This window comes from Mus pahari, chromosome 3, assembly GCF_900095145.1.
Source record: "Mus pahari chromosome 3, PAHARI_EIJ_v1.1, whole genome shotgun sequence".
Lineage (NCBI taxonomy): Eukaryota > Metazoa > Chordata > Mammalia > Rodentia > Muridae > Mus > Mus pahari.
In genome coordinates this window covers 155,261,859-155,270,415 of record NC_034592.1, presented here as the reverse complement: position 1 = coordinate 155,270,415, position 8,557 = coordinate 155,261,859, and positions in this window count along the sequence as shown.

The window sequence follows — 8,557 nt, the reverse complement described above, 5'->3', positions numbered from 1 at the left end:
GGAGGGGAGGGGGAGACGGAGGGGAGGGGGAGACGGAGGGGAGGGGGAGGAGAGGAGAGGAGAAGAGAGGAGAAGAGAAAAGAGAAAAGAGGCTGGCCATGAGCATGTGGAAAGAGGGTAGGGAGAAGAGGACAGAAGGGGGCAAGCAGCCCCTTTTATAGTGAATCCATGTTCTCATTAGTATACATTACGTGGGTTTTGTTATGATATTTCATGCATACGCATAGTCTACTTCGAGCATAGCCATACCCTAGCCCCAGAACCTTCTTTGTTCTACTCCCACCCCCTGCTAATCCACGCCATCCACGATGTCCACGCCTCCTCCCAACTGGATCTCACTTACTTTTATGTTTTGTCTTTGTGTGACTCAATGAGCTTCAGAAGAATTACTTAAGGAGGATCACCTTTCCCTGCACCATCAAAGAAAATGTCTCTCCCCTCACTCCCCTCAAGCAGCCAACCAGTAGCTGCACATAAATCCCAGGGAAGGCTGGGGTCCTGGGAGTCACTCCCCTTTCTTTTCTGGGATCTCTCTATATCCTGACCAGCTGTGGGAGGTGCCACCCACCATGGGGGAAAGTCTTTCCTCTCAGACCTTTCCGGAAATGTCCTCACAGATACACCTGGAGATTTGTCTCCTGGGTGACTGTTGATTCCATCAAGTTGACAATCAAGATTCCATGATGCCAAGGGTGGGTGTATCTCATAAGATTCAAGGAGGCCCTTGCAGGCCTAGAGCAGGTTCCCGTGCAACCCAGCTACACGGACAACATCTCTCTGTGACAGAGGACAGCCAGGCTGTGCAGTGGTGGGAGAACATGGGAAAGCCTGAGGACCGTACGGTCTAGCCTCAGTCTGTGCACGCCAACATTCCTTCCAGGAGAAGATGCTGCATCCTCACCTTTAGTTTGCCTGTATCTGGCTGACCTTTGACCCCCCTGCTGCTACCTGGAGTCTGGCTGATGCAACGAGGAGAAGCGTGTGTTGTAGATTGGCTATGAGGATTGAAGGGAACGGTGTTTACAGAGTCCTTCGCACATCTCTCCAAACTGTGCCTGCGGATGTTGACAGATGCTAGCCAGGGTCTCGCTGGGACACAGACACCCTACAGCACGGGGACTGCTACTCCCAAATTGTGGTCACTTGGAGTCCTTCCCAGGACTCCTGTCCCGGCCTTGGAAGGGCGTCTGAGGCCATTCTCTCATAACCTTCATTTCACCCACTGGAAAGCTGAGGCTCGAGGAGCTTAAGGAATACACCTGAGAATCTGTAGCAAGGACGAAGGGGAGCTGAGACCTGAATCTGGATCTGTTTCTAAAATGTCAGAGCTTTTCCAATCTCTAGGGATGGACACACACACACACACACACACACACACACACGGGTAGAAGCCCCACTGGCAATCTTTTACCTAAGAACAAGATATTGTGTTGGGACCACAGACCCTGCCCCCTGGAGCTGAGTGGCCTTTGGGCCCTTACTGCCCCTTGGTGTTTTGCTCACAGAAGCTATGCTGCCAGGAAGGCGGGGCGAGCCAAGCCCTGGCTCAATGTCCTCACTAATAGAATTAGGATGTTCCGTCCAGCTGGGAAGGATTGCTTTTGGAGCAGGCCAAGCAAGCCACGTACTCAGCTGCTTGGAGGCAAGAGACAGGCTTGACTTTGGCAGCTGAGGTGTCGTGGGTCTCAGGGCATGGTAAATGGACAGGGAGGTCTGTGAGTGGCGTTCCAGGTCACTGTCATGGGAAGAGTTCAATCAGCTTCTTCCGTGTGTGTCCTGTCTTCTGCTTCTGAGCCGGGATCAGTGGCAGCCCACAAGACCTCAGTCCCGAGAGCTACAGACCACGTGTGTGTTTCCATCCTCTTTAGAAATCTTTTCATCTGTTCAGCCAGTGAAGGGGATAGGAGGTACCCTGAGGAAGAACTCTGAGGAGGATCCCTGTCGGTCTCCTCTGATCTCCTCACACCACCTGCTCAGATGAACCGCTGGCTCTGTTTGCTTTTCAGTTCCTCCCTTGCTCTCTTTGCAGATGTCCTTGGCTAGCTTCAACTTGGACATTGCACAGTGGACTCCCTCTGGAGCAAAGAGCTAGATGCTAATGAAGTCACCACCAGGCTCCCTGGAGCCTTCTGGAGGCAGCAGTCAAGACTGACAGTCTTGTCCAGCAGCCTGGAGTCACAGGCTCCCAAGAGCTCTCGAGTCTTGTGACTCAGGGCAGGAGATGAACACTCCCACATTTGTCTTTCTCTTCTCATCCATGAATCTGCAACTGTACACCCCCTGCGTCACGTGCAATCCATCAGTGTGGATGGTGCCTGTCAGACTGAGCCTCCGGCTCTGTGTCCAGACAAGGGCCCCAGAAACATCTGCACTCGGACCCGAGGAAGGTTCATCCCAGGCCACGGGTTCTCGCTCTGGTCACAGGTAAATGGCACCAAGTCTGAGGTCACACTGATCTTTTTGACTCTGGTTCAGTCATAGCGACTGACCCCTCCCCAGACTGCCAAGAGAGACATGTGGCTAGTGTCTGCTAGATGCTGGTCCCTGTTCATAGCTTGCCCTGCCTTGAAAGGTATCTACTTCCAACTTGGGATTGCCAAGGCAGCCATCACTTTCCAGCTCTGGTTCCAAATCTGTCTTACCTTCACTGCAATGTAGTGGCACCAAAAAGTGACAAGGTCACACAGGTATTAGGTTCCAGGCTTTGCTCATTGTCCCTCCCACTCAAGAAAAGAACGTATTTCAAAGAAACTAGAACATATACCCTTTCAGCTCATCTATCTATCTATCTTATCTATCTACTGTCTATCTACCTATCATGCATTGATCATCTATTTCTGTCATCAACCTATCATCTATCATTTATCTATCATGTATTGATCATCTACTTCTATCATCTATCTGTCATCTATTGATCATTTATATTATCTATCATCTATTGATAATCATTTCTATCATCTATGTATCATCTACTATCATTTATCTAATATCTATCTGTCTTCTATCATCCATATCACCAACTTTTAATCAACTTTTTTTGTTTTTGTTTTTTGTTTGTTTGTTTGTTTTTTTTCGAGACAGAGTTTCTCTGTGTAGCCCTGGCTGTCCTGGAACTCACTCTGTAGACCAGGCTGGCCTCGAACTCAAAAATCCACCTGCCTCTGCCTCCCAAGTGCTGGGATTAAAGGTGTGCGCCACCACTGCCCGGCTTTAATCAATTTTTTATCATTCATCTATGATATCATCTATGTATTTATATACATATGTATGAATGTACGTATCTATCAATCTATCATCAACCAATCATCCATATCTATAGCAATATGTCTATTCTTCAGTCATCTATCTATCAATCAATCAACCTATCAATCATCTATCACCAATCTGTCCCCTTATCTGTCTAGCTATCTGCTCTTTGAGTTGTTACCTTGAGTTTAATTCTGAAAAGAAAGCAACTAACAAGGGGTCTGACTGGGATCACAGAATTTCCAGCGATCAGGTAAAATGACCACAGAATTTCCAGCGATCAGGTAAAATGACATGAGGTCAGCAATATGTAAATTACTTTTGTCTTTCATGAATAGTAAAAGCATAAGTATGGAAAGAATTTTTAAAAAAAATTTTAAAGTAATTTATTTTAAATAATTGTATTTGTTATTTTAAATTGTGTGTGTGTGCCAGAGGTATTGAATCCCCTTGGAGCTGCAGTTGCTGGAGGTGGTGAATCATATGATAAGGATGGCAGGGACTGAACTCGGGTCCTCTGGAAGAGCAGTATGTGTTTTTTAACTGCTGAGTCATCTTTAAAGTCCCCAGATACATTTATTTATGAGCTGTCATCACAAACATTTGATTTGTGTTCCTATTTTATACACCTATATACCAGAGGCCATGTTAAAAAAAAATCTTGGGTAAAATGGGTGGCAAGGGAAAGTTCAAGGTTTAAGAGGCCTTGCCCCAGGGAAGCCCCTGTGTAGGAGTAGGTGTCACTTCTGTTTGAAGACTTTTTTCTCCCAATGCTGAGAGTTGAGCCTTGGACCTCCTGCATGCTAGGCCAGCATCCTATACTCCCAGTCCCTTGATTCTGTTTTAAAAGCACGGCGTCCAAGGATTCAGAAGCCAACCTATAGAGCTTCACATGCTGCTTGGTCCCAAGATGGACCGCACCTTGCAAGCCAGGCTGTTTGTGAGCCCTCCCCCATCCTGCTACTGCTGCTGCTGCTGCTGCTGCTGCTGCTGCCATCCCCCTCCCTAAGAGGTACTCCCCCCTCCCCACAGAGGTACTCCCTTCTCTGCACAGCAAGCTGAAACCTGCTGAACACAGGCCAATCCTTACTCAGCCTGCCTTTGAACTTCCCAGAGGTGATGTTATAGTTTCAGAGGTGGGCCAGGCAGGCACTGTGGTGGGCCTCCTGGAGGAGCTGAGTCATTATTTAAGAGTTTGTAGGCAGCTTCATAAAGGAGATGTCCTGGGTGGGGGACCTCTTTAGTCCTCCAAGTTACTCTGGGAATATGGGCAGTGGACTTGGGGTGGGTGCTGGAAAGAGAAGTCTCTATTTAATGGAAGGACTCAGTTTCCCTGGGTCAGGTCTCTGTGTGTGTGTGTGTGCAATATTTAGTAGAAATTAGTGTCTCCATGTGATAAAAGGAAATTCAGTTTCGGGGACGGTCAGGAATCTTCCTGGGTCACAGCTGTGATGTTGGTGCTTAGCATCTGCGTGGGCTGGGAGGCCTGACTCTTAAGTCCCTCACTCCAAACCCGAGCTAGCCTGAGCTAGCTAGTCTAAGATTTCCTCTCTCCGGAAATCAGGAAACAATCTTTCTTTCTTTCTTTCTTTCTTTCTTTCTTTCTTTCTTTCTTTCTTTCTTTCTTTCTTTCTTTCTTTCTTTTTTTTTTTTTAAAAGATTTATTTATTTATTGTATGTAAGTACACTGTAGCTGTCTTCAGACACTCCAGAAGAGAGAGTCAGATCTTGTTACGGATGGTTATGAGCCACCATATGGTTGCTGGGATTTGAACTCCTGACCTTCGGAAGAGCAGTCGGGTGTTCTTACCCACTGAGCCATCTCTCCAGCCCAGGAAACAATTTTCTACACAGAGAAAGAGAAGATTAGTAGTGAGAAAGCTCCAGGGACAAGAGCTGGATCTCTGTCTGGAAGGGGGTTGAGATAGTCTCCAGGGTTGCCAAGGCCTTCCCTGGGGCCCTGGGCTTATCAGGCAGAGTGCATGGGCCTCAGTACCACAGAACAACAAAAGCAAAGCAGAGAAGCATGGGGAAGGCAAAACAAGAGCCTTGCAACCTGTCTGTGGGAGGCGGACTCCTCCCTGACGCCATGGCCTTCTCCTGCAGCTCCTCCTGCTGAGTGAGAGAGGCTGTGCCAGGTGTGCTCAGCCTTGTGTGACACCCACACAAAGAAGTCGCCTGAGGATGCCTTTTTCAGAATGTGCCTGTCCCTAAGTGTCACAGTGACTGTCATATATTTTGCCTTTGGGCCCCAGTAAGTTATAAATCACAGACAACCCAGTGAAAGCTCAACAGGAAAAGCAAGCATTGGTGCATGTAACCCAAGTCCCAGGTAGCAGCCGCAGGAAGGCCTGTCTCCAGATGCTCAGCCACCCTGTCCTCTTTCAGGGGCCACTCTGCAAGAAAGATGGCAGTCAGACAGGCACTTGTGCCTAGTATTCAACAACTGCACTGGGGAGAGGAGTCTCCTAAAGGTGACAAAAGAAACCCAGGACAGTGTCATGCTGACTCCCTATCCCTATCCCGGAGTGGAAACTTTTGGTTTCTTTGGAAAGTCAGTTGTGTCAAATGATGGTTTCCTGGGGCACACAGGTGAAAGGATGTCTTGCTGAAGCAGTCATGTGAAAGACTTTTCCTGAAGCAGACACAGGTGAAAGGATGTTGGGATATAGCAGGCATATGAGAGGACACTTGATGAAGGAATATAAATATGACCCCACAGTGGGAGACAAGCACTGAGCTTTGGTTTGGTTTGTTCTGCCTCGCTATTCTTTGGTAACGACACATATGTATTGGTTCGCCTTACACAGTGTTGTTGAGCCTAACTTGTGGTAATACCACCATTGAGAGAAACTCTCCCAAGAACTGCTCGTGAGGTTCCTGCGGCAGCTTGCTGATTCAGCGGCCTCACCTTACTTTGGCCAGTTGATGAGCCTGGCAGTTTTTTCCAGGAATGAACTTCCACTGCTGATTCGTGCCTGATGTCTGCCTGCTGAGAGGACTGGACTGAACTGGTTCATGTGTGGTATCTGCCTGCCTATGGGATTGGTCTGCAGCTGCTGAATCATAATTGGTGTTTGCTTCTGGAGTGAACTGCTGAGAAAGAAGATGGAGCTCACCCCCCAAGAACTACTGCTGAACGGGTCCACTTTCCCCATATCCTAAGAAGTTTTCTCTTCCACTCCTCCTGCTGGGTAGGGAAGAGGTTGAACCCTTATTAAAAGTAGGTTGCAAAAAAGGTATGCCTCCACCACCCCACCAGTCACTGCCGGTGTCTGTCTCTGATGCAGCCACCATCAGAAGAGGCTCAGAAGATGTAACCTAATCTCTACACCTGGACCTCCCTCATGCTTCCACCACTACCCTTAGAGCTACCATCTCACAAATCTGTCAAGGGTGAGTTCATCAGTGAGCTCAGAGCTCCCCTGCCCCAACCACTTCCCAACAAGCAGCTCGTCAGCTGGCAAGTGTGCTATGAGAGTTACTGGTGGCTGTAACCTTGGTAGGATCTCGACTCTCCTAGGAGACAAGCCTCTGGGTGTGCTTCTAAAGGACTATCTGGACTAGGTAACTGAGGCGGCAAGACCCATCCTGAACCCAGGCCTCCTCATTCCGTGGTTTGGGCCCTGGACTTCGTGAGAAGGAGACAGGGAGCTGAGCACCAGCTCCATCTCTCTCTGCTTCCTGACTGGGGTTGCAGTGTGACCTCTCGCTCCTGTTGCCATGGTTTCTCCACCAAAACGGACTGGAGTGCAGTCAAACTGTGAGCCAAAACAAACCAAACCCTTCTTCAAGTTGCTCCGCTCAAGTATGTGTTTATAGCAACAAGAAAAATAACCGATGCACACAGCTTTCATACAGGAGTCTCCCAGAGATACATCAAACCATTGCTATGCCTTGTTCCTACAGTCACACCTAGAAAGCTGAGCTTGCAAATGTCTCCATTATCATCCTTTCTTACACCATGGCCCTCATCCCTGCGGTGTCTGAGGCTGCTTCCCTACAATGGTGCCCAACCTTGTCCCCTGTGTCTCCCAGCCACAGGTGGAGACCTTGGCCCTGGTCTCTTAAGTCTTCTAGGCACTCTTCCTGTTTTCCCTTCAATGCTGCTCTGACTCCTTTGGCTCTTGGTGAGCATTTATGGAGAGCTCTGGGCTCTGGCTTGCTGGGTGGACAGGTGATGATCAATTACACACAGCAACTTGGCTGAGTTCTAGCACTGCAATCCAAAGGACTGTCGCTCCAGAGGGCTCCTCTAGGAGGTCAAGAGAGACTTCCAGAAGGAAATGACACTGGAGCTAAGGAAGGGCTGATGAGGAGTCCCCTGGGGATGGAGACAGGAGCTCCAGGCAAAACCTGCCTGTGAAAAGCAAGTTGGTGGTCTCCTGAGAAGAGACTTTAACCTCTGAGAGATGAGAGGCCTAGAAGCCAGCAAGGAAGGAAGGGAGGAAGGAAGGAAGGAAGGAGGCTTCTAATAGTGTTTAGGGACATGTTCAGGTACACTACTGCACCAGGGTACAGGCACTGTTGAGCCCCGGCAGCTCTTGCTCACTTTCGAGTTTTGCTTGGCCCCGTGCTGCTGTGTGGATTTTCTTTCTCCATTTCCTGTGCCCTTTTCGGTCTCAGCTATTGAACAGGCAAATGCTGGCATGTGTTGGGGTGTGACCACACCTTGGGATCTGTTCCACAAATAAACGCAACATTTTTCTTTTGATCGTGAAAAGTTTCCAAGATATAAAAAGATGTGTGCCACAACATGCCCCTCCCCCACCCCATACCATCTCATTCTGTCCCTGAGCTGCTATGACATGTCACATGCTATGACATGTCATTATTGATGGTCTTTAATTGTTTCTTCGCCCCTCACTCATCACCCATCACCAGCTTTATTTTCAAGAGCTCCTTCTGTTTTCCACGTTTTCATAAGTTCCAGGTGACCCTGAAACCCACCGGACTGAGGATTTGCAGGCTTGGGTGGAGTTAAATTATTCACGCATTAACATTTTAAAAAGTATTTTGCTGTCCTCTCTAAGATAAGTGGATCCTCTTTCCCACCTCATCGAAAGAGCACACTTCCTAAGCTTCTACCTCACAAGTGTGGGGTAGCATTGGAAGTGTGTGTAAAGGGCTGGGCAGCTCAGTTGCTCAAGTGCTTGGCTTTCAAACATGAGGCGCTGACTCCCAAACACAGGACTCAGGTAAAAATAAGCATGTTGGTGCGTGTATATAGTCTGAGCGCTAGGAGGAAGGCAGGTGAACCCCAGGAATAAGCATGGTGGTGCGTGTGTATAGTCTGAGCGCTAGGAGGAAG